The sequence below is a fragment of the Elephas maximus genome, chromosome 13 (assembly GCF_024166365.1).
Source record: "Elephas maximus indicus isolate mEleMax1 chromosome 13, mEleMax1 primary haplotype, whole genome shotgun sequence".
NCBI classification, from domain to species: domain Eukaryota; kingdom Metazoa; phylum Chordata; class Mammalia; order Proboscidea; family Elephantidae; genus Elephas; species Elephas maximus.
This window is the reverse complement of record NC_064831.1, coordinates 2,678,014-2,698,971: the sequence shown is the minus strand read 5'-3', so window position 1 is coordinate 2,698,971 and position 20,958 is coordinate 2,678,014.

Below are 20,958 nucleotides of genomic sequence, written 5' to 3'. Positions count from 1 at the left end.
TGGTTGTTCGGGGGTTAGGATTGTTTGTTGTTAGGGGGTTAGAGTTGTTTGTTGTTTGGGGTTTAGGGTTGTTTGTTGTTTGGGGGTTAGGATTGTTTGTTGTTACGGGTTTAGTGTTGTTTGTTGTTACGGGGTTAGGGTAGTTTCTTGTTAGGGGTTTAGTGTTGTTTGTTGTTAGGGGGTTAGTGTTTGTTGTTAGGGGTTTAGGGTTGTTTCTTGTTGGGGTTTAGTGGTTTTTGTTGTTAGGGTGTTAGTGTTGTTTGTTGTTAGGGTGTTAGTGTTTTGTGTTGTTAGGGGGTTAGTGTTGTTTGATGTTAGGGGTTTAGGGTTGTTTGTTGTTAGGGGGTTAGTGTTATTTGTTGTTAGCGTGTTAGGGTTGTTTGTTGTTAGTGGTTTAGGGTTGTTTGTTGTTAGTGGGTTAGTGTTTCTGGTTTTTACGGGTTAGGGTTGTTTCTTGTTGGGGTTTAGTGGTTTTTGTTGTTAGGGTGTTAGTGTTTGCTGTGGTTAGGGGGTTAGTGTTGTTGGTTGTTCTGGGGTTAGGATTGTTTGTTGTTAGGGGGTTAGTGTTGTTTGTTGTTAGGAGGTTAGGGTTGTTTGTTGTTAGGGTGTTAGTGTTGTTTGTTGTTAGGGGGTTAGGGTTGTTTGTTGTTAGGGTGTTAGTGTTGTTTGTTGTTAGTGGGTTAGGGTTGTTTGTTGTTTGGTTAGGGTTGTTTGTTGTTAGGGGGTTAGTGTTTTTTGTTGTTAGGGGTTTCGGGTTGTTTCTTGTTGGGGTTTAGTGGTTTTTGTTGTTAGGGTGTTAGTGTTTATTGTGGTTAGGGGGTTAGTGTTGTTGGTTGTTCAGGGGTTAGGATTGTTTGTTCTTAGGGGGTTAGGGATGTTTGTTGTTTGGGGGTTAGGGTTGTTTGTTGTTACGGGATTAGTGTTGTTTTTTGTTACGGGGTTAGGGTAGTTTCTTGTTAGGGGTTTAGTGTTGTTTGTTGTTAGGGGGTTAGTGTTTGTTGTTAGGGGTTTAGGGTTGTTTCTTGTTGGGGTTTAGTGGTTTTTGTTGTTAGGGTGTTAGTGTTGTTTGTTGTTAGGGTGTTAGTGTTTTGTGTTGTTAGGGGGTTAGTGTTGTTTGATGTTAGGGGTTTAGGGTTGTTTGATGTTATGGGGTTAGTGTTGTTTGTTGCTAGGGTGTTAGGGTTGTTTGTTGTTAGTGGGTTAGGGTTGTTTGTTGTTAGTGGGTTAGTGTTTTTGGTTTCTAGGGGTTAGTGTTGTTTGTTGTTTGGGTGTTAGTGTTTGTTGTTAGGGGTTTAGGGTTGTTTGTTTTTAGGGTGTTAGTGTTCTTTGATGTTAGGGGTTTAGGGTTGTTTGATGTTAGGGGGTTAGTGTTGTTTGCTGTTAGGGGGTTAGGGTTGTTTGTTGTTAGGGTGTTAGTGTTGTTTGTTGTTAGGGTGTTAGGGTTGTTTGTTGTTAGGGTGTTAGTGTTGTTTGTTGTTAGGGGTTTAGGGTTGTTTGTTGTTAGGGGTTTAAGGTTCTTTCTTGTTGGGGTTTAGTGGTTTTTGTTGTTCGGGTGTTAGTGTTTATTGTGGTTAGGGGGTTAGTGTTGTTGGTTGTTCGGGGGTTAGGATTGTTTGTTTTTAGGGGGTTAGGGTTGTTTGTTGTTTGGGTGTTAGGGTTGTTTGTTGTTACTGGGTTAGTGTTGTTTGTTGTTACGGGGTTAGGGTAGTTTCTTGTTAGGGGTTTAGTGTTGTTTGTTGTTAGGGGGTTAGTGTTTTTTGTTAGGGGTTTAGGGTTGTTTCTTGTTGGGGTTTAGTGGTTTTTGTTGTTAGGGTGTTAGTGTTGTTTGTTCTTAGGGTGTTAGTGTTTTGTGTTGTTAGTGGGTTAGTGTTGTTTGATGTTAGGGGTTTAGGGTTGTTTGATGTTATGAGGTTAGTGTTGTTTGTTGTTAGGGTGTTAGGGTTGTTTGTTGTTAGTGGTTTAGGGTTGTTTGTTGTTCGTGGGTTAGGGTTGTTTTTTGTTAGGGTGTTAGTGTTGTTTGTTGTTAGTGGGTTAGAGTTTTTTGCTGTTTGGTTAGGGTTGTTTGTTGTTAGGGAGTGGTGTTGTTTGTTGTTAGGGGTTTAGGGTTGTTTCTTGTTGGGGTTTAGTGGTTTTTGTTGTTAGGGTGTTAGTGTTGTTTGTTGTTAGGGTGTTAGTGTCTTGTGTTGTTAGTGGGTTAGTGTTGTTAGGTGTTAGGGGTTTAGGGTTGTTTGTTGTTAGGGGGTTAGTGTTTTTTGTTGTTAGGGTGTTAGGGTTGTTTGTTGATTGTGGGTTAGGGTTGTTTGCTGTTAGTGGGTTAGTGTTTTTGGTTTTTAGGAGTTAGGTTTTTTTGTTGCTTGGGGGTTAGTGTTTGTTGTTAGGGGGTTAGGGTTGTTTGTTGTTAGGGTGTTAGTGTTCTTTGATGTTAGGGGTTTAGGGTTGTTTGTTGTTAGGGGGTTAGTGTTGTTTGTTTTTAGGTTGATAGGGTTGTTTGTTGTTAGGGTGTTAGTGTTGTTTGTTGTTAGGGAGTTAGGGTTGTTTGTTGTTAGAGTGTTAGTGTTGTTTGTTGTTAGTGGGTTAGGGTTTTTTGTTGTTTGGTCAGGGTTGTTTGTTGTTAGGGGGTTAGTGTTGTTTGTTGTTAGGGGTTTAGGGTTGTTTCTTGTTGGGGTTTAGTGGTTTTTGTTGTTAGGGTGTTAGTGTTTATTGTGGTTAGGGGGTTAGTGTTGTTGGTTGGTAGGGGGTTAGAGTTGTTTGTTGTTTGGGGTTTAGGGTTGTTTGTTGTTTGGGGGTTAGGATTGTTTGTTGTTACGGGGTTAGGGTAGTTTCTTGTTAGGGGTTTAGTGTTGTTTGTTGTTAGTGGGTTAGTGTTTGTTGTTAGGGGTTTAGGGTTGTTTTTTGTTGGTGTTTAGTGGTTTTTGTTGTTAGGGTGTTAGTGTTGTTTGTTGTTAGGGTGTTAGTGTTTTGTGTTGTTAGGGGGTTAGTGTTGTTTGATGTTAGGGGTTTAGGGTTGTTTGTTGTTAGTGGGTTAGTGTTTTTGGTTTTTAAGAGTTAGGGTTGTTTGTTGCTTGGGGGTTAGTGTTTGTTGTTAGGGGGTTAGGGTTGTTTGTTGTTAGGGGGTTAGTGTTGTTTGTTTTTAGGTGGATAGGGTTGTTTGTTGTTAGGGTGTTAGTGTTGTTTGTTGTTAGGGAGTTAGGGTTGTTTGTTGTTAGGGTGTTAGTGTTGTCTGTTGTTAGTGGGTTAGGGTTTTTTGTTGTTTGGTTAGGGTTGTTTGTTGTTAGGGGGTTAGTGTTGTTTGTTGTTAGGGGTTTAGGGTTGTTTCTTGTTGGGGTTTAGTGGTTTTTGTTGTTAGGGTGTTAGTGTTTATTGTGGTTAGGGGGTTAGTGTTGTTGGTTGTTCGGGGGTTAGGATTGTTTGTTGTTAGGGGGTTAGAGTTGTTTGTTGTTTGGGGTTTAGGGTTGTTTGTTGTTTGGGGGTTAGGATTGTTTGTTGTTACGGGTTTAGTGTTGTTTGTTGTTACGGGGTTAGGGTAGTTTCTTGTTAGGGGTTTAGTGTTGTTTGTTGTTAGGGGGTTAGTGTTTGTTGTTAGGGGTTTAGGGTTGTTTCTTGTTGGGGTTTAGTGGTTTTTGTTGTTAGGGTGTTAGTGTTGTTTGTTGTTAGGGTGTTAGTGTTTTGTGTTGTTAGGGGGTTAGTGTTGTTTGATGTTAGGGGTTTAGGGTTGTTTGTTGTTAGGGGGTTAGTGTTATTTGTTGTTAGCGTGTTAGGGTTGTTTGTTGTTAGTGGTTTAGGGTTGTTTGTTGTTAGTGGGTTAGTGTTTCTGGTTTTTACGGGTTAGGGTTGTTTCTTGTTGGGGTTTAGTGGTTTTTGTTGTTAGGGTGTTAGTGTTTGCTGTGGTTAGGGGGTTAGTGTTGTTGGTTGTTCTGGGGTTAGGATTGTTTGTTGTTAGGGGGTTAGTGTTGTTTGTTGTTAGGAGGTTAGGGTTGTTTGTTGTTAGGGTGTTAGTGTTGTTTGTTGTTAGGGGGTTAGGGTTGTTTGTTGTTAGGGTGTTAGTGTTGTTTGTTGTTAGTGGGTTAGGGTTGTTTGTTGTTTGGTTAGGGTTGTTTGTTGTTAGGGGGTTAGTGTTTTTTGTTGTTAGGGGTTTCGGGTTGTTTCTTGTTGGGGTTTAGTGGTTTTTGTTGTTAGGGTGTTAGTGTTTATTGTGGTTAGGGGGTTAGTGTTGTTGGTTGTTCAGGGGTTAGGATTGTTTGTTCTTAGGGGGTTAGGGATGTTTGTTGTTTGGGGGTTAGGGTTGTTTGTTGTTACGGGATTAGTGTTGTTTTTTGTTACGGGGTTAGGGTAGTTTCTTGTTAGGGGTTTAGTGTTGTTTGTTGTTAGGGGGTTAGTGTTTGTTGTTAGGGGTTTAGGGTTGTTTCTTGTTGGGGTTTAGTGGTTTTTGTTGTTAGGGTGTTAGTGTTGTTTGTTGTTAGGGTGTTAGTGTTTTGTGTTGTTAGGGGGTTAGTGTTGTTTGATGTTAGGGGTTTAGGGTTGTTTGATGTTATGGGGTTAGTGTTGTTTGTTGCTAGGGTGTTAGGGTTGTTTGTTGTTAGTGGGTTAGGGTTGTTTGTTGTTAGTGGGTTAGTGTTTTTGGTTTCTAGGGGTTAGTGTTGTTTGTTGTTTGGGTGTTAGTGTTTGTTGTTAGGGGTTTAGGGTTGTTTGTTTTTAGGGTGTTAGTGTTCTTTGATGTTAGGGGTTTAGGGTTGTTTGATGTTAGGGGGTTAGTGTTGTTTGCTGTTAGGGGGTTAGGGTTGTTTGTTGTTAGGGTGTTAGTGTTGTTTGTTGTTAGGGTGTTAGGGTTGTTTGTTGTTAGGGTGTTAGTGTTGTTTGTTGTTAGGGGTTTAGGGTTGTTTGTTGTTAGGGGTTTAAGGTTCTTTCTTGTTGGGGTTTAGTGGTTTTTGTTGTTCGGGTGTTAGTGTTTATTGTGGTTAGGGGGTTAGTGTTGTTGGTTGTTCGGGGGTTAGGATTGTTTGTTTTTAGGGGGTTAGGGTTGTTTGTTGTTTGGGTGTTAGGGTTGTTTGTTGTTACTGGGTTAGTGTTGTTTGTTGTTACGGGGTTAGGGTAGTTTCTTGTTAGGGGTTTAGTGTTGTTTGTTGTTAGGGGGTTAGTGTTTTTTGTTAGGGGTTTAGGGTTGTTTCTTGTTGGGGTTTAGTGGTTTTTGTTGTTAGGGTGTTAGTGTTGTTTGTTCTTAGGGTGTTAGTGTTTTGTGTTGTTAGTGGGTTAGTGTTGTTTGATGTTAGGGGTTTAGGGTTGTTTGATGTTATGAGGTTAGTGTTGTTTGTTGTTAGGGTGTTAGGGTTGTTTGTTGTTAGTGGTTTAGGGTTGTTTGTTGTTCGTGGGTTAGGGTTGTTTTTTGTTAGGGTGTTAGTGTTGTTTGTTGTTAGTGGGTTAGAGTTTTTTGCTGTTTGGTTAGGGTTGTTTGTTGTTAGGGAGTGGTGTTGTTTGTTGTTAGGGGTTTAGGGTTGTTTCTTGTTGGGCTTTAGTGGTTTTTGTTGTTAGGGTGTTAGTGTTGTTTGTTGTTAGGGTGTTAGTGTCTTGTGTTGTTAGTGGGTTAGTGTTGTTAGATGTTAGGGGTTTAGGGTTGTTTGTTGTTAGGGGGTTAGTGTTTTTTGTTGTTAGGGTGTTAGGGTTGTTTGTTGATTGTGGGTTAGGGTTGTTTGCTGTTAGTGGGTTAGTGTTTTTGGTTTTTAGGAGTTAGGGTTTTTTGTTGCTTGGGGGTTAGTGTTTGTTGTTAGGGGGTTAGGGTTGTTTGTTGTTAGGGTGTTAGTGTTCTTTAATGTTAGGGGTTTAGGGTTGTTTGTTGTTAGGGGGTTAGTGTTGTTTGTTTTTAGGTGGATAGGGTTGTTTGTTGTTAGGGTGTTAGTGTTGTTTGTTGTTAGGGGGTTAGGATTGTTTGTTGTTAGGGTGTCAGTGTTGTTTGTTGTTAGTGGGTTAGAGTTTTTTGTTGTTTGGTTAGGGTTGTTTGTTGTTAGGGAGTGGTGTTGTTTGTTGTTAGGGGTTTGGGGTTGTTTCTTGTTGGTGTTTAGTGGTTTTTGTTGTTAGGGTGTTAGTGTTGTTTGTTGTTAGGGTATTAGTGTTTTGTGTTGTTAGGGGGTTAGTGTTGTTTGATGTTAGGGGTTTAGGGTTGTTTGTTGTTAGGGGGTTAGTGTTTTTTGTTGTTCGGGTGTTAGGGTTGTTTGTTGATTTTGGTTATGGTTGTTTGTTGTTAGTGGGTTAGTGTTTTTGGTTTTTAGGAGTTAGGGTTGTTTGTTGCTTGGGGGTTAGAGTTTGTTGTTAGGGGGTTAGTTTTGTTTGTTGATAGGGTGTTACTGTTCTTTGATGTTAGGGGTTTAGGGTTGTTTGTTCTTAGGGGGTTAGGGTTGTTTGTTGTTAGGGGGTTAGGGTTGTTTGTTGTTACGGGGTTAGTGTTGTTTGTTGTTACGGGGTTAGGTTAGTTTCTTGTTAGGGGTTTAGTGTTGTTTGTTGTTAGGGGGTTAGTGTTGTTTGTTGTTAGGGGGTTAGGGTTGTTTGTTGTTAGGGTGTTAGTGTTGTTTGTTGTTAGGGGGTTAGGTTTGTTTGTTCTTAGGGTGTTAGTGTTGTTTGTTGTTAGTGGGTTAGGGTTGTTTGTTGTTTGGTTAGGGTTGTTTGTTGTTAGGGGGTTAGTGTTGTTTGTTGTTAGGGGTTTAGGGTTGTTTCTTGTTGGGGTTTAGTGGTTTTTGTTGTTAGGGTGTTAGTGTTTATTTTGGTTAGGGGGTTAGTGTTGTTGGTTGTTCGGGGGTTAGGATTGTTTGTTGTTAGGGGGTTAGGGTTGTTTGTTGTTTGGGGGTTAGGGTTGTTTGTTGTTACGGGGTTAGTGTTGTTTGTTGTTACGGGGTTAGGGTAGTTTCTTGTTAGGGGTTTAGTGTTGTTTGTTGTTAGGGGGTTAGTGTTTATTGATAGGGGTTCAGGGTTGTTTCTTGTTGGGGTTTATTGGTTTTTGTTGTTAGGGTGTTAGTGTTGTTTGTTGTTAGGGTGTTAGTGTTTTGTGTTGTTAGGGGGTTAGTGTTGTTTGATGTTAGGGGTTTAGGGTTGTTTGATGTTATGGGGTTAGTGTTGTTTGTTTCTAGGGTGTTAGGGTTGTTTGTTGTTAGTGGGTTAGGGTTGTTTGTTGTTAGTGGGTTAGTGTTTTTGGTTTCTAGGGGTTAGTGTTGTTTGTTGTTTGGGTGTTAGTGTTTGTTGTTAGGGGTTTAGGGTTGTTTGTTGTTAGGGTGTTAGTGTTCTTTGATGTTAGGGGTTTAGGGTTGTTTGATGTTAGGGGGTTAGTGTTGTTTGCTGTTAGGGGGTTAGGGTTGTTTGTTGTTAGGGTGTTAGTGTTGTTTGTTGTTAGGGTGTTAGGGTTGTTTGTTGTTAGGGTGTTAGTGTTGTTTGTTGTTAGGGGTTTAGGGTTGTTTTTTGTTAGGCGTTTAAGGTTCTTTCTTGTTGGGGTTTAGTGGTTTTTGTTGTTCGGGTGTTAGTGTTTATTGTGGTTAGGGGGTTAGTGTTGTTGGTTGTTCGGGGGTTAGGATTGTTTGTTTTTAGGGGGTTAGGGTTGTTTGTTGTTTGGGTGTTAGGGTTGTTTGTTGTTACTGGGTTAGTGTTGTTTGTTGTTACGGGGTTAGGGTAGTTTCTTGTTAGGGGTTTAGTGTTGTTTGTTGTTAGGGGGTTAGTGTTTTTTGTTAGGGGTTTAGGGTTGTTTCTTGTTGGGGTTTAGTGGTTTTTGTTGTTAGGGTGTTAGTGTTGTTTGTTCTTAGGGTGTTAGTGTTTTGTGTTGTTAGTGGGTTAGTGTTGTTTGATGTTAGGGGTTTAGGGTTGTTTGATGTTATGAGGTTAGTGTTGTTTGTTGTTAGGGTGTTAGGGTTGTTTGTTGTTAGTGGTTTAGGGTTGTTTGTTGTTCGTGGGTTAGGGTTGTTTTTTGTTAGGGTGTTAGTGTTGTTTGTTGTTAGTGGGTTAGAGTTTTTTGCTGTTTGGTTAGGGTTGTTTTTTGTTAGGGAGTGGTGTTGTTTGTTGTTAGGGGTTTAGGGTTGTTTCTTGTTGGGGTTTAGTGGTTTTTGTTGTTAGGGTGTTAGTGTTGTTTGTTGTTAGGGTGTTAGTGTCTTGTGTTGTTAGTGGGTTAGTGTTGTTAGATGTTAGGGGTTTAGGGTTGTTTGTTGTTAGGGGGTTAGTGTTTTTTGTTGTTAGGGTGTTAGGGTTGTTTGTTGATTGTGGGTTAGGGTTGTTTGCTGTTAGTGGGTTAGTGTTTTTGGTTTTTAGGAGTTAGGGTTTTTTGTTGCTTGGGGGTTAGTGTTTGTTGTTAGGGGGTTAGGGTTGTTTGTTGTTAGGGTGTTAGTGTTCTTTGATGTTAGGGGTTTAGGGTTGTTTGTTGTTAGGGGGTTAGTGTTGTTTGTTTTTAGGTGGATAGAGTTGTTTGTTGTTAGGGTGTTAGTGTTGTTTGTTGTTAGGGGGTTAGGATTGTTTGTTGTTAGGGTGTCAGTGTTGTTTGTTGTTAGTGGGTTAGAGTTTTTTGTTGTTTGGTTAGGGTTGTTTGTTGTTAGGGAGTGGTGTTGTTTGTTGTTAGGGGTTTGGGGTTGTTTCTTGTTGGTGTTTAGTGGTTTTTGTTGTTAGGGTGTTAGTGTTGTTTGTTGTTAGGGTATTAGTGTTTTGTGTTGTTAGGGGGTTAGTGTTGTTTGATGTTAGGGGTTTAGGGTTGTTTGTTGTTAGGGGGTTAGTGTTTTTTGTTGTTCGGGTGTTAGGGTTGTTTGTTGATTTTGGTTATGGTTGTTTGTTGTTAGTGGGTTAGTGTTTTTGGTTTTTAGGAGTTAGGGTTGTTTGTTGCTTGGGGGTTAGAGTTTGTTGTTAGGGGGTTAGTTTTGTTTGTTGATAGGGTGTTACTGTTCTTTGATGTTAGGGGTTTAGGGTTGTTTGTTCTTAGGGGCTTAGGGTTGTTTGTTGTTAGGGGGTTAGGGTTGTTTGTTGTTACGGGGTTAGTGTTGTTTGTTGTTACGGGGTTAGGTTAGTTTCTTGTTAGGGGTTTAGTGTTGTTTGTTGTTAGGGGGTTAGTGTTGTTTGTTGTTAGGGGGTTAGGGTTGTTTGTTGTTAGGGTGTTAGTGTTGTTTGTTGTTAGGGGGTTAGGTTTGTTTGTTCTTAGGGTGTTAGTGTTGTTTGTTGTTAGTGGGTTAGGGTTGTTTGTTGTTTGGTTAGGGTTGTTTGTTGTTAGGGGGTTAGTGTTGTTTGTTGTTAGGGGTTTAGGGTTGTTTCTTGTTGGGGTTTAGTGGTTTTTGTTGTTAGGGTGTTAGTGTTTATTTTGGTTAGGGGGTTAGTGTTGTTGGTTGTTCAGGGGTTAGGATTGTTTGTTGTTAGGGGGTTAGGGTTGTTTGTTGTTTGGGGGTTAGGGTTGTTTGTTGTAACGGGGTTAGTGTTGTTTGTTGTTACGGGGTTAGGGTAGTTTCTTGTTAGGGGTTTAGTGTTGTTTGTTGTTAGGGGGTTAGTGTTTATTGATAGGGGTTCAGGGTTGTTTCTTGTTGGGGTTTATTGGTTTTTGTTGTTAGGGTGTTAGTGTTGTTTGTTGTTAGGGTGTTAGTGTTTTGTGTTGTTAGGGGGTTAGTGTTGTTTGATGTTAGGGGTTTAGGGTTGTTTGATGTTATGGGGTTAGTGTTGTTTGTTGCTAGGGTGTTAGGGTTGTTTGTTGTTAGTGGGTTAGGGTTGTTTGTTGTTAGTGGGTTAGTGTTTTTGGTTTCTAGGGGTTAGTGTTGTTTGTTGTTTGGGTGTTAGTGTTTGTTGTTAGGGGTTTAGGGTTGTTTGTTGTTAGGGTGTTAGTGTTCTTTGATGTTAGGGGTTTAGGGTTGTTTGATGTTAGGGGGTTAGTGTTGTTTGCTGTTAGGGGGTTAGGGTTGTTTGTTGTTAGGGTGTTAGTGTTGTTTGTTGTTAGGGTGTTAGGGTTGTTTGTTGTTAGGGTGTTAGTGTTGTTTGTTGTTAGGGGTTTAGGGTTGTTTTTTGTTAGGCGTTTAAGGTTCTTTCTTGTTGGGGTTTATTGGTTTTTGTTGTTCGGGTGTTAGTGTTTATTGTGGTTAGGGGGTTAGTGTTGTTGGTTGTTCGGGGGTTAGGATTGTTTGTTTTTAGGGGGTTAGGGTTGTTTGTTGTTTGGGTGTTAGGGTTGTTTGTTGTTACTGGGTTAGTGTTGTTTGTTGTTACGGGGTTAGGGTAGTTTCTTGTTAGGGGTTTAGTGTTGTTTGTTGTTAGGGGGTTAGTGTTTTTTGTTAGGGGTTTAGGGTTGTTTCTTGTTGGGGTTTAGTGGTTTTTGTTGTTAGGGTGTTAGTGTTGTTTGTTCTTAGGGTGTTAGTGTTTTGTGTTGTTAGTGGGTTAGTGTTGTTTGATGTTAGGGGTTTAGGGTTGTTTGATGTTATGAGGTTAGTGTTGTTTGTTGTTAGGGTGTTAGGGTTGTTTGTTGTTAGTGGTTTAGGGTTGTTTGTTGTTCGTGGGTTAGGGTTGTTTTTTGTTAGGGTGTTAGTGTTGTTTGTTGTTAGTGGGTTAGAGTTTTTTGCTGTTTGGTTAGGGTTGTTTGTTGTTAGGGAGTGGTGTTGTTTGTTGTTAGGGGTTTAGGGTTGTTTCTTGTTGGGCTTTAGTGGTTTTTGTTGTTAGGGTGTTAGTGTTGTTTGTTGTTAGGGTGTTAGTGTCTTGTGTTGTTAGTGGGTTAGTGTTGTTAGATGTTAGGGGTTTAGGGTTGTTTGTTGTTAGGGGGTTAGTGTTTTTTGTTGTTAGGGTGTTAGGGTTGTTTGTTGATTGTGGGTTAGGGTTGTTTGCTGTTAGTGGGTTAGTGTTTTTGGTTTTTAGGAGTTAGGGTTTTTTGTTGCTTGGGGGTTAGTGTTTGTTGTTAGGGGGTTAGGGTTGTTTGTTGTTAGGGTGTTAGTGTTCTTTGATGTTAGGGGTTTAGGGTTGTTTGTTGTTAGGGGGTTAGTGTTGTTTGTTTTTAGGTGGATAGAGTTGTTTGTTGTTAGGGTGTTAGTGTTGTTTGTTGTTAGGGGGTTAGGATTGTTTGTTGTTAGGGTGTCAGTGTTGTTTGTTGTTAGTGGGTTAGAGTTTTTTGTTGTTTGGTTAGGGTTGTTTGTTGTTAGGGAGTGGTGTTGTTTGTTGTTAGGGGTTTGGGGTTGTTTCTTGTTGGTGTTTAGTGGTTTTTGTTGTTAGGGTGTTAGTGTTGTTTGTTGTTAGGGTATTAGTGTTTTGTGTTGTTAGGGGGTTAGTGTTGTTTGATGTTAGGGGTTTAGGGTTGTTTGTTGTTAGGGGGTTAGTGTTTTTTGTTGTTAGGGTGTTAGGGTTGTTTGTTGATTTTGGTTATGGTTGTTTGTTGTTAGTGGGTTAGTGTTTTTGGTTTTTAGGAGTTAGGGTTGTTTGTTGCTTGGGGGTTAGAGTTTGTTGTTAGGGGGTTAGTTTTGTTTGTTGATAGGGTGTTACTGTTCTTTGATGTTAGGGGTTTAGGGTTGTTTGTTCTTAGGGGGTTAGGGTTGTTTGTTGTTAGGGGGTTAGGGTTGTTTGTTGTTACGGGGTTAGTGTTGTTTGTTGTTACGGGGTTAGGTTAGTTTCTTGTTAGGGGTTTAGTGTTGTTTGTTGTTAGGGGGTTAGTGTTGTTTGTTGTTAGGGGGTTAGGGTTGTTTGTTGTTAGGGTGTTAGTGTTGTTTGTTGTTAGGGGGTTAGGGTTGTTTGTTCTTAGGGTGTTAGTGTTGTTTGTTGTTAGTGGGTTAGGGTTGTTTGTTGTTTGGTTAGGGTTGTTTGTTGTTAGGGGGTTAGTGTTGTTTGTTGTTAGGGGTTTAGGGTTGTTTCTTGTTGGGGTTTAGTGGTTTTTGTTGTTAGGGTGTTAGTGTTTATTTTGGTTAGGGGGTTAGTGTTGTTGGTTGTTCGGGGGTTAGGATTGTTTGTTGTTAGGGGGTTAGGGTTGTTTGTTGTTTGGGGGTTAGGGTTGTTTGTTGTTTGGGGGTTAGGATTGTTTGTTGTTACGGGTTTAGTGTTGTTTGTTGTTACGGGGTTAGGGTAGTTTCTTGTTAGGGGTTTAGTGTTGTTTGTTGTTAGGGGGTTAGTGTTTGTTGTTAGGGGTTTAGGGTTGTTTCTTGTTGGGGTTTAGTGGTTTTTGTTGTTAGGGTGTTAGTGTTGTTTGTTGTTAGGGTGTTAGTGTTTTGTGTTGTTAGTGGGTTAGTGTTGTTTGATGTTAGGGGTTTAGGGTTGTTTGTTGTTAGGGGGTTAGTGTTGTTTGTTGTTAGGGTGTTAGGGTTGTTTGTGGTTAGTGGTTTAGGGTTGTTTTTTGTTAGTGGGTTAGTGTTTTTGGTTTTTAGGGGTTAGGGTTGTTTGTTGTTTGGGGGTTAGGGTTTGTTGTTAGGGGGTTAGGGTTGTTTGTTGTTAGGGTGTTAGTGTTGTTTGTTGTTAGGGGGTTATGGTTGTTTGTTGTTAGGGTGTTAGTGTTTTTTGTTGTTAGTGGGTGAGGGTTTTTTGTTGTTTGGTTAGGGTTGTTTGTTGTTAGGGGGTTAGTGTTGTTTGTTGTTAGGGGTTTAGTGTTGTTTCTTGTTGGGGTTTAGTGGTTTTTGTTGTTAGGGTGTTAGTGTTTGCTGTGGTTAGTGGGTTAGTGTTGTTGGTTGTTCGGGGGTTAGGATTGTTTGTTGTTAGGGGGTTATGGTTGTTTGTTGTTTAGGGGTTAGGGTTGTTTGTTGTTACGGGTTTAGGATTGTTTGTTGTTATGGGGTTAGGGTAGTTTCTTGTTAGGGGTTTAGTGTTGTTTGTTGTTAGGGGGTTAGTGTTGTTTGATGTTAGGGGTTTAGGGTTGTTTGTTGTTAGCGGGTTAGGGTTGTTTGCTGTTAGTGGGTTAGGGTTGTTTGTTGTTAGTGGGTTAGTGTTTTTGGATTTTAGGGGTTAGGATTGTTTGTTGTTTGGTTGTTAGTGTTTGTTGTTAGGGGGTTAGGGTGGTTTGTTGTTAGGGTGTTAGTGTTCTTTGATGTTAGGGGTTTAGGGTTGATTGTTGTTAGGGGGTTAGTGTTGTTTGTTCTTAGGGTGTTAGTGTTTATTGTTAGGGGTTCAGGGTTGTTTCTTGTTGGGGTTTAGTGGTTTTTGTTGTTAGGGTGTTAGTGTTGTTTGTTGTTAGGGGGTTAGTGTTGTTTGATGTTAGGGGTTTAGGGTTGTTTGTTGTTAGCGGGTTAGGGTTGTTTGCTGTTAGTGGGTTAGGGTTGTTTGTTGTTAGTGGGTTAGTGTTTTTGGATTTTAGGGGTTAGGATTGTTTGTTGTTTGGTTGTTAGTGTTTGTTGTTAGGGGGTTAGGGTGGTTTGTTGTTAGGGTGTTAGTGTTCTTTGATGTTAGGGGTTTAGGGTTGATTGTTGTTAGGGGGTTAGTGTTGTTTGTTCTTAGGGTGTTAGTGTTTATTGTTAGGGGTTCAGGGTTGTTTCTTGTTGGGGTTTAGTGGTTTTTGTTGTTAGGGTGTTAGTGTTGTTTGTTGTTAGGGTGTTAGTGTTTTGTGTTGTTAGGGGGTTAGTGTTGTTTGATGTTAGGGGTTTAGGGTTGTTTGATATTATGGGGTTAGTGTTGTCTGTTGTTAGGGTGTTAGGGTTGTTTGTTGTTAGTGGGTTAGGGTTGTTTGTTGTTAGTGGGTTAGTGTTTTTGGTTTTTAGGGGTTAGTGTTGTTTGTTGTTTGGGGGTTAGTGTTTGTTGTTAGGGGGTTAGGGTTGTTTGTTGTTAGGTGTTAGTGTTCTTTGATGTTAGGGGTTTAGGGTTGTTTGTTGTTAGGGCGTAGTGTTGTTTGTTGTTAGGGGGTTAGGGATGTTTGTTGTTAGGGTGTTAGTGTTGTTTGTTGTTAGGGGGTTAGGGTTGTTTGTTTTTAGGGTGTTAGTGTTGTTTGTTGTTAGTGGGTTAGGGTTGTTTGTTGTTTGGTTAGGATTGTTTGTTGTTAGGGGGTTAGTGTTTTTTGTTGTTAGGGGTTTAGGGTTGTTTCTTGTTGGGGTTTAGTGGTTTTTGTTGTTAGGGTGTTAGTGTTTATTGTGGTTAGGGGGTTAGTGTTGTTGGTTGTTCGGGGGTTAGGATTGGTTATTGTTAGGGGGTTAGGGTTGTTTGTTGTTAGTGGGTTAGTGTTTTTGGTTTTTAGGGGTTAGGGTTGTTTGTTGTTTGGGGGTTAGTGTTTGTTGTTAGGGGGTTAGGGTTGTTTGTTGTTCGGGTGTTAGTGTTGTTTGATGTTAGGGGTTTAGGGTTCTTTGTTGTTAGGGGGTTAGTGCTGTTTGTTGTAAGGGGGTTAGGGTTGTTTGTTGTTTGGGGGTTATGGTTGTTTGTTGTTACCGGGTTAGTGTTGTTTGTTGTTACGGGGTTAGGGTACTTTCTTGTTAGGGGTTTAGTGTTGTTTGTTGTTAGGAGGTTAGTGTTGTTTGTTGTTATGGGGTTAGGGTAGTTTCTTGTTAGGGGTTTAGTGTTGTTTGTTGTTAGGGGGATAGTGTTTGTTATTAGGGGTTTAGGGTTTTTTCTTGTTGGGTTTTAGTGGTTTTTGTTGTTAGGGTGTTAGTGTTGTTTGTTGTGAGGGTGTTAGTGTTGTTTGTTGTTAGGATGTTAGGGTTGTTTGTTGTTAGTGGTTTAGTGTTTTTGGTTTTTAGGGGTTAGGTTTGTTTGTTGTTTGGGGGTTAGTGTTTGTTGTTGGGGGTTAGGGTTGTTTGTTCTTAGGGTGTTAGTGTTCTTTGATGTTAGGGGTTTAGGGTTGTTTGTTGTTGGGGGTTAGTGTTGTTTGTTGTTAGGGGGTTAGGGTTGTTTGTTGTTAGGGTGTTAGTGTTGTTTGTTGTTAGGGGGTTAGGATTGTTTGGTGTTAGGGTGTTAGTGTTGTTTGTTGTTAGTGGGTTAAAGTTTTTTGTTGTTTGGTTAGGGTTGTTTGTTGTTAGGGAGTGGTGTTGTTTGTTGTTAGGGGTTTGGGGTTGTTTCTTGTTGGTGTTTAGTGGTTTTTGTTGTTAGGGTGTTAGTGTTGTTTGTTTTTAGGGTATTAGTGTTTTGTGTTGTTAGGGGGTTAGTGTTGTTTGATGTTAGGGGTTTAGGGTTGTTTGTTGTTAGGGGGTTAGTGTTTTTTGTTGTTAGGGTGTTAGGGTTGTTTGTTTATTTTGGTTATGGTTGTTTGTTGTTTGTGGGTTAGTGTTTTTGGTTTTTAGGAGTTAGGGTTGTTTGTTGCTTGGGGGTTAGTGTTTGTTGTTAGGGGGTTAGTTTTGTTTGTTGTTAGGGTGTTACTGTTCTTTGATGTTAGGGGTTTAGGGTTGTTTGTTCTTAGGGGGTTAGGGTTGTTTGTTGTTAGGGGGTTAGGGTTGTTTGTTGTTACGGGGTTAGTGTTGTTTGTTGTTACGGGGTTAGGTTAGTTTCTTGTTAGGGGTTTAGTGTTGTTTGTTGTTAGGGGGTTAGTGTTGTTTGTTGTTAGGGGGTTAGGGTTGTTTGTTGTTAGGGTGTTAGTGTTGTTTGTTGTTAGGGGGTTAGGGTTGTTTGTTCTTAGGGTGTTAGTGTTGTTTGTTGTTAGTGGGTTAGGGTTTTTTGTTGTTTGGTCAGGGTTGTTTGTTGTTAGGGGGTTAGTGTTGTTTGTTGTTAGGGGTTTAGGGTTGTTTCTTGTTGGGGTTTAGTGGTTTTTGTTGTTAGGGTGTTAGTGTTTATTGTGGTTAGGGGGTTAGTGTTGTTGGTTGTTAGGGGGTTAGAGTTGTTTGTTGTTTGGGGTTTAGGGTTGTTTGTTGTTTGGGGGTTAGGATTGTTTGTTGTTACGGGGTTAGTGTTGTTTGTTGTTACGGGGTTAGGGTAGTTTCTTGTTAGGGGTTTAGTGTTGTTTGTTGTTAGGGGGTTAGTGTTTGTTGTTAGGGGTTTAGGGTTGTTTTTTGTTGGTGTTTAGTGGTTTTTGTTGTTAGGGTGTTAGTGTTGTTTGTTGTTAGGGTGTTAGTGTTTTGTGTTGTTAGGGGGTTAGTGTTGTTTGATGTTAGGGGTTTAGGGTTGTTTGTTGTTAGTGGGTTAGTGTTTTTGGTTTTTAAGAGTTAGGGTTGTTTGTTGCTTGGGGGTTAGTGTTTGTTGTTAGGGGGTTAGGGTTGTTTGTTGTTAGGGGGTTAGTGTTGTTTGTTTTTAGGTGGATAGGGTTGTTTGTTGTTAGGGTGTTAGTGTTGTTTGTTGTTAGGGAGTTAGGGTTGTTTGTTGTTAGGGTGTTAGTGTTGTCTGTTGTTAGTGGGTTAGGGTTTTTTGTTGTTTGGTTAGGGTTGTTTGTTGTTAGGGGGTTAGTGTTGTTTGTTGTTAGGGGTTTAGGGTTGTTTCTTGTTGGGGTTTAGTGGTTTTTGTTGTTAGGGTGTTAGTGTTTATTGTGGTTAGGGGGTTAGTGTTGTTGGTTGTTCGGGGGTTAGGATTGTTTGTTGTTAGGGGGTTAGAGTTGTTTGTTGTTTGGGGTTTAGGGTTGTTTGTTGTTTGGGGGTTAGGATTGTTTGTTGTTACGGGTTTAGTGTTGTTTGTTGTTACGGGGTTAGGGTAGTTTCTTGTTAGGGGTTTAGTGTTGTTTGTTGTTAGGGGGTTAGTGTTTGTTGTTAGGGGTTTAGGGTTGTTTCTTGTTGGGGTTTAGTGGTTTTTGTTGCTAGGGTGTTAGTGTTGTTTGTTGTTAGGGTGTTAGTGTTTTGTGTTGTTAGGGGGTTAGTGCTGTTTGATGTTAGGGGTTTAGGGTTGTTTGTTGTTAGGGGGTTAGTGTTATTTGTTGTTAGGGTGTTAGGGTTGTTTGTTGTTAGTGGTTTAGGGTTGTTTGTTGTTAGTGGGTTAGTGTTTCTGGTTTTTACGGGTTAGGGTTGTTTGTTGTTTGGGGGTTAGGGTTTGTTGTTAGGGGGTTAGGGTTGTTTGTTGTTAGGGTGTTAGTGTTGTTTGTTGTTAGGGGGTTATGGTTGTTTGTTGTTAGGGTGTTAGTGTTTTTTGTTGTTAGTGGGTGAGGGTTTTTTGTTGTTTGGTTAGGGTTGTTTGTTGTTAGGGGGTTAGTGTTGTTTGTTGTTAGGGGTTTAGGGTTGTTTCTTGTTGGGGTTTAGTGGTTTTTGTTGTTAGGGTGTTAGTGTTTGCTGTGGTTAGGGGGTTAGTGTTGTTGGTTGTTCGGGGGTTAGGATTGTTTGTTGTTAGGGGGTTAGTGTTGTTTGTTGTTAGGAGGTTAGGGTTGTTTGTTGTTAGGGTGTTAGTGTTGTTTGTTGTTAGGGGGTTAGGGTTGTTTGTTGTTAGGGTGTTAGTGTTGTTTGTTGTTAGTGGGTTAGGGTTGTTTGTTGTTTGGTTAGGGTTTTTTGTTGTTAGGGGGTTAGTGTTTTTTGTTGTTAGGGGTTTCGGGTTGTTTCTTGTTGGGGTTTAGTGGTTTTTGTTGTTAGGGTGTTAGTGTTTATTGTGGTTAGGGGGTTAGTGTTGTTGGTTGTTCAGGGGTTAGGATTGTTTGTTCTTAGGGGGTTAGGGATGTTTGTTGTTTGGGGGTTAGGGTTGTTTGTTGTTACGGGATTAGTGTTGTTTTTTGTTACGGGGTTAGGGTAGTTTCTTGTTGGGGTTTAGTGTTGTTTGTTGTTAGGGGGTTAGTGTTTGTTGTTAGGGGTTTAGGGTTGTTTCTTGTTGGGGTTTAGTGGTTTTTGTTGTTAGGGTGTTAGTGTTGTTTGTTGTTAGGGTGTTAGTGTTTTGTGTTGTTAGGGGGTTAGTGTTGTTTGATGTTAGGGGTTTAGGGTTGTTTGATGTTATGGGGTTAGTGTTGTTTGTTGCTAGGGTGTTAGGGTTGTTTGTTGTTAGTGGGTTAGGGTTGTTTGTTGTTAGTGGGTTAGTGTTTTTGGTTTCTAGGGGTTAGTGTTGTTTGTTGTTTGGGTGTTAGTGTTTGTTGTTAGGGGTTTAGGGTTGTTTGTTGTTAGGGTGTTAGTGTTCTTTGATGTTAGGGGTTTAGGGTTGTTTGATGTTAGGGGGTTAGTGTTGTTTGTTGTTAGGGGGTTAGGGTTGTTTGTTGTTAGGGTGTTAGTGTTGTTTGTTGTTAGGGTGTTAGGGTTGTTTGTTGTTAGGGTGTTAGTGTTGTTTGTTGTTAGGGGTTTAGGGTTGTTTGTTGTTAGGGGTTTAAGGTTCTTTCTTGTTGGGTTTTAGTGGTTTTTGTTGTTCGGGTGTTAGTGTTTATTGTGGTTAGGGGGTTAGTGTTGTTGGTTGTTCGGGGGTTAGGATTGTTTGTTTTTAGGGGGTTAGGGTTGTTTGTTGTTTGGGTGTTAGGGTTGTTTGTTGTTACTGGGTTAGTGTTGTTTGTTGTTACGGGGTTAGGGTAGTTTCTTGTTAGGGGTTTAGTGTTGTTTGTTGTTAGGGGGTTAGTGTTTTTTGTTAGGGGTTTAGGGTTGTTTCTTGTTGGGGTTTAGTGGTTTTTGTTGTTAGGGTGTTAGTGTTGTTTGTTCTTAGGGTGTTAGTGTTTTGTGTTGTTAGTGGGTTAGTGTTGTTTGATGTTAGGGGTTTAGGGTTGTTTGATGTTATGAGGTTAGTGTTGTTTCTTGTTAGGGCGTTAGGGTTGTTTGTTGTTAGTGGTTTAGGGTTGTTTGTTGTTCGTGGGTTAGGGTTGTTTTTTGTTAGGGTGTTAGTGTTGTTTGTTGTTAGTGGGTTAGAGTTTTTTGCTGTTTGGTTAGGGTTGTTTGTTGTTAGGGAGTGGTGTTGTTTGGTGTTAGGGGTTTTGGGTTGTTTCTTCTTGGGGTTTAGTGGTTTTTGTTGTTAGGGTGTTAGTGTTGTTTGTTGTTAGGGTGTTAGTGTCTTGTGTTGTTAGTGGGTTAGTGTTGTTAGATGTTAGGGGTTTAGGGTTGTTTGTTGTTAGGGGGTTAGTGTTTTTTGTTGTTAGGGTGTTAGGGTTGTTTGTTGATTGTGGGTTAGGGTTGTTTGCTGTTAGTGGGTTAGTGTTTTTTGTTTTTAGGAGTTAGGGTTTTTTGTTGCTTGGGGGTTAGTGTTTGTTGTTAGGGGGTTAGGGTTGTTTGTTGTTAGGGTGTTAGTGTTCTTTGATGTTAGGGGTTTAGGGTTGTTTGTTGTTAGGGGGTTAGTGTTGTTTGTTTTTAGGTGGATAGAGTTGTTTGTTGTTAGGGTGTTAGTGTTGTTTGTTGTTAGGGAGTTAGGGTTGTTTGTTGTTAGGGTGTTAGTATTGTTTGTTGTTAGTGGGTTAGGGTTTTTTGTTGTTTGGTTAGGGTTGTTTGTTGTTAGGGGGTTAGCGTTGTTTGTTGTTAGGGGTTTAGGGTTGTTTCTTGTTGGGGTTTAGTGGTTTTTGTTGTTAGGGTGTTAGTGTTTATTGTGGTTAGGGGGTTAGTGTTGTTGGTTGTTAGGGGGTTAGAGTTGTTTGTTGTTTGGGGTTTACGGTTGTTTGTTGTTTGGGGGTTAGGATTGTTTGTTGTTACGGGGTTAGTGTTGTTTGTTGTTACGGGGTTAGGGTAGTTTCTTGTTAGGGGTTTAGTGTTGTTTGTTGTTAGTGGGTTAGTGTTTGTTGTTAGGGGTTTAGGGTTGTTTCTTGTTGGGGTTTAGTGGTTTTTGTTGTTAGGGTGTTAGTGTTGTTTGTTGTTAGGGTGTTAGTGTTTTGTGTTGTTAGGGGGTTAGTGTTGTTTGATGTTAGGGGTTTAGGGTTGTTTGTTGTTAGGGGGTTAGTGTTGTTTGTTGTTAGGGTGTTAGGGTTGTTTGTTGTTAGTGGTTTAGGGTTGTTTGTTGTTAGTGGGTTAGTGTTTTTGGTTTTTAGGGGTTAGGGTTGTTTGTTGTTTGGGGGTTAGTGTTTGTTGTTAGGGGGTTAGGGTTGTTTGTTGTTAGGGTGTTAGTGTTGTTTGTTGTTAGGGGGTTATGGTTGTTTGTTGTTAGGGTGTTAGTGTTTTTTGTTGTTAGTGGGTGAGGGTTTTTTGTTGTTTGGTTAGGGTTGTTTGTTGTTAGGGGGTTAGTGTTGTTTGTTGTTAGGGTTTTAGGGTTGTTTCTTGTTGGGGTTTAGTGGTTTTTGTTGTTAGGGTGTTAGTGTTTGCTGTGGGTAGGGGGTTAGTGTTGTTGGTTGTTCGGGGGTTAGGATTGTTTGTTGTTAGGGGGTTATGGTTGTTTGTTGTTTAGGGGTTAGGGTTGTTTGTTGTTACGGGGTTAGGATTGTTTGTTGTTATGGGGTTAGGGTAGTTTCTTGTTAGGGGTTTAGTGTTGTTTGTTGTTAGGGGGTTAGGGTTGTTTCTTGTTGGGGTTTAGTGGTTTTTGTTGTTAGGGTGTTAGTGTTGTTTGTTGTTAGGGTGTTAGTGTTTTGTGTTGTTAGGGGGTTAGTGTTGTTTGATGTTAGGGGTTTAGGGTTGTTTGTTGTTAGTGGGTTAGGGTTGTTTGCTGTTAGTGGGTTAGGGTTGTTTGTTGTTAGTGGGTTATTGTTTTTGGATTTTAGGGGTTAGGATTGTTTGTTGTTTGGTTGTTAGTGTTTGTTGTTAGGGGGTTAGGGTGGTTTGTTGTTAGGGTGTTAGTGTTCTTTGATGTTAGGGGTTTAGGGTTGATTGTTGTTAGGGGGTTAGTGTTGTTTGTTCTTAGGGTGTTAGTGTTTATTGTTAGGGGTTCAGGGTTGTTTCTTGTTGGGGTTTAGTGGTTTTTGTTGTTAGGGTGTTAGTGTTGTTTGTTGTTAGGGTGTTAGTGTTTTGTGTTGTTAGGGGGTTAGTGTTGTTTGATGTTAGGGGTTTAGGGTTGTTTGATATTATGGGGTTAGTGTTGTTTGTTGTTAGGGTGTTAGGGTTGTTTGTTGTTAGTGGGTTAGGGTTGTTTGTTGTTAGTGGGTTAGTGTTTTTGGTTTTTCGGGGTTAGTGTTGTTTGTTGTTTGTGGGTTAGTGTTTGTTGTTAGGGGGTTAGGGTTGTTTGTTGTTCGGGTGTTAGTGTTGTTTGATGTTAGGGGTTTAGGGTTCTTTGTTGTTAGGGGGTTAGTGCTGTTTGTTGTAAGGGGGTTAGGGTTGTTTGTTGTTTGGGGGTTATGGTTGTTTGTTGTTACCGGGTTAGTGTTGCTTGTTG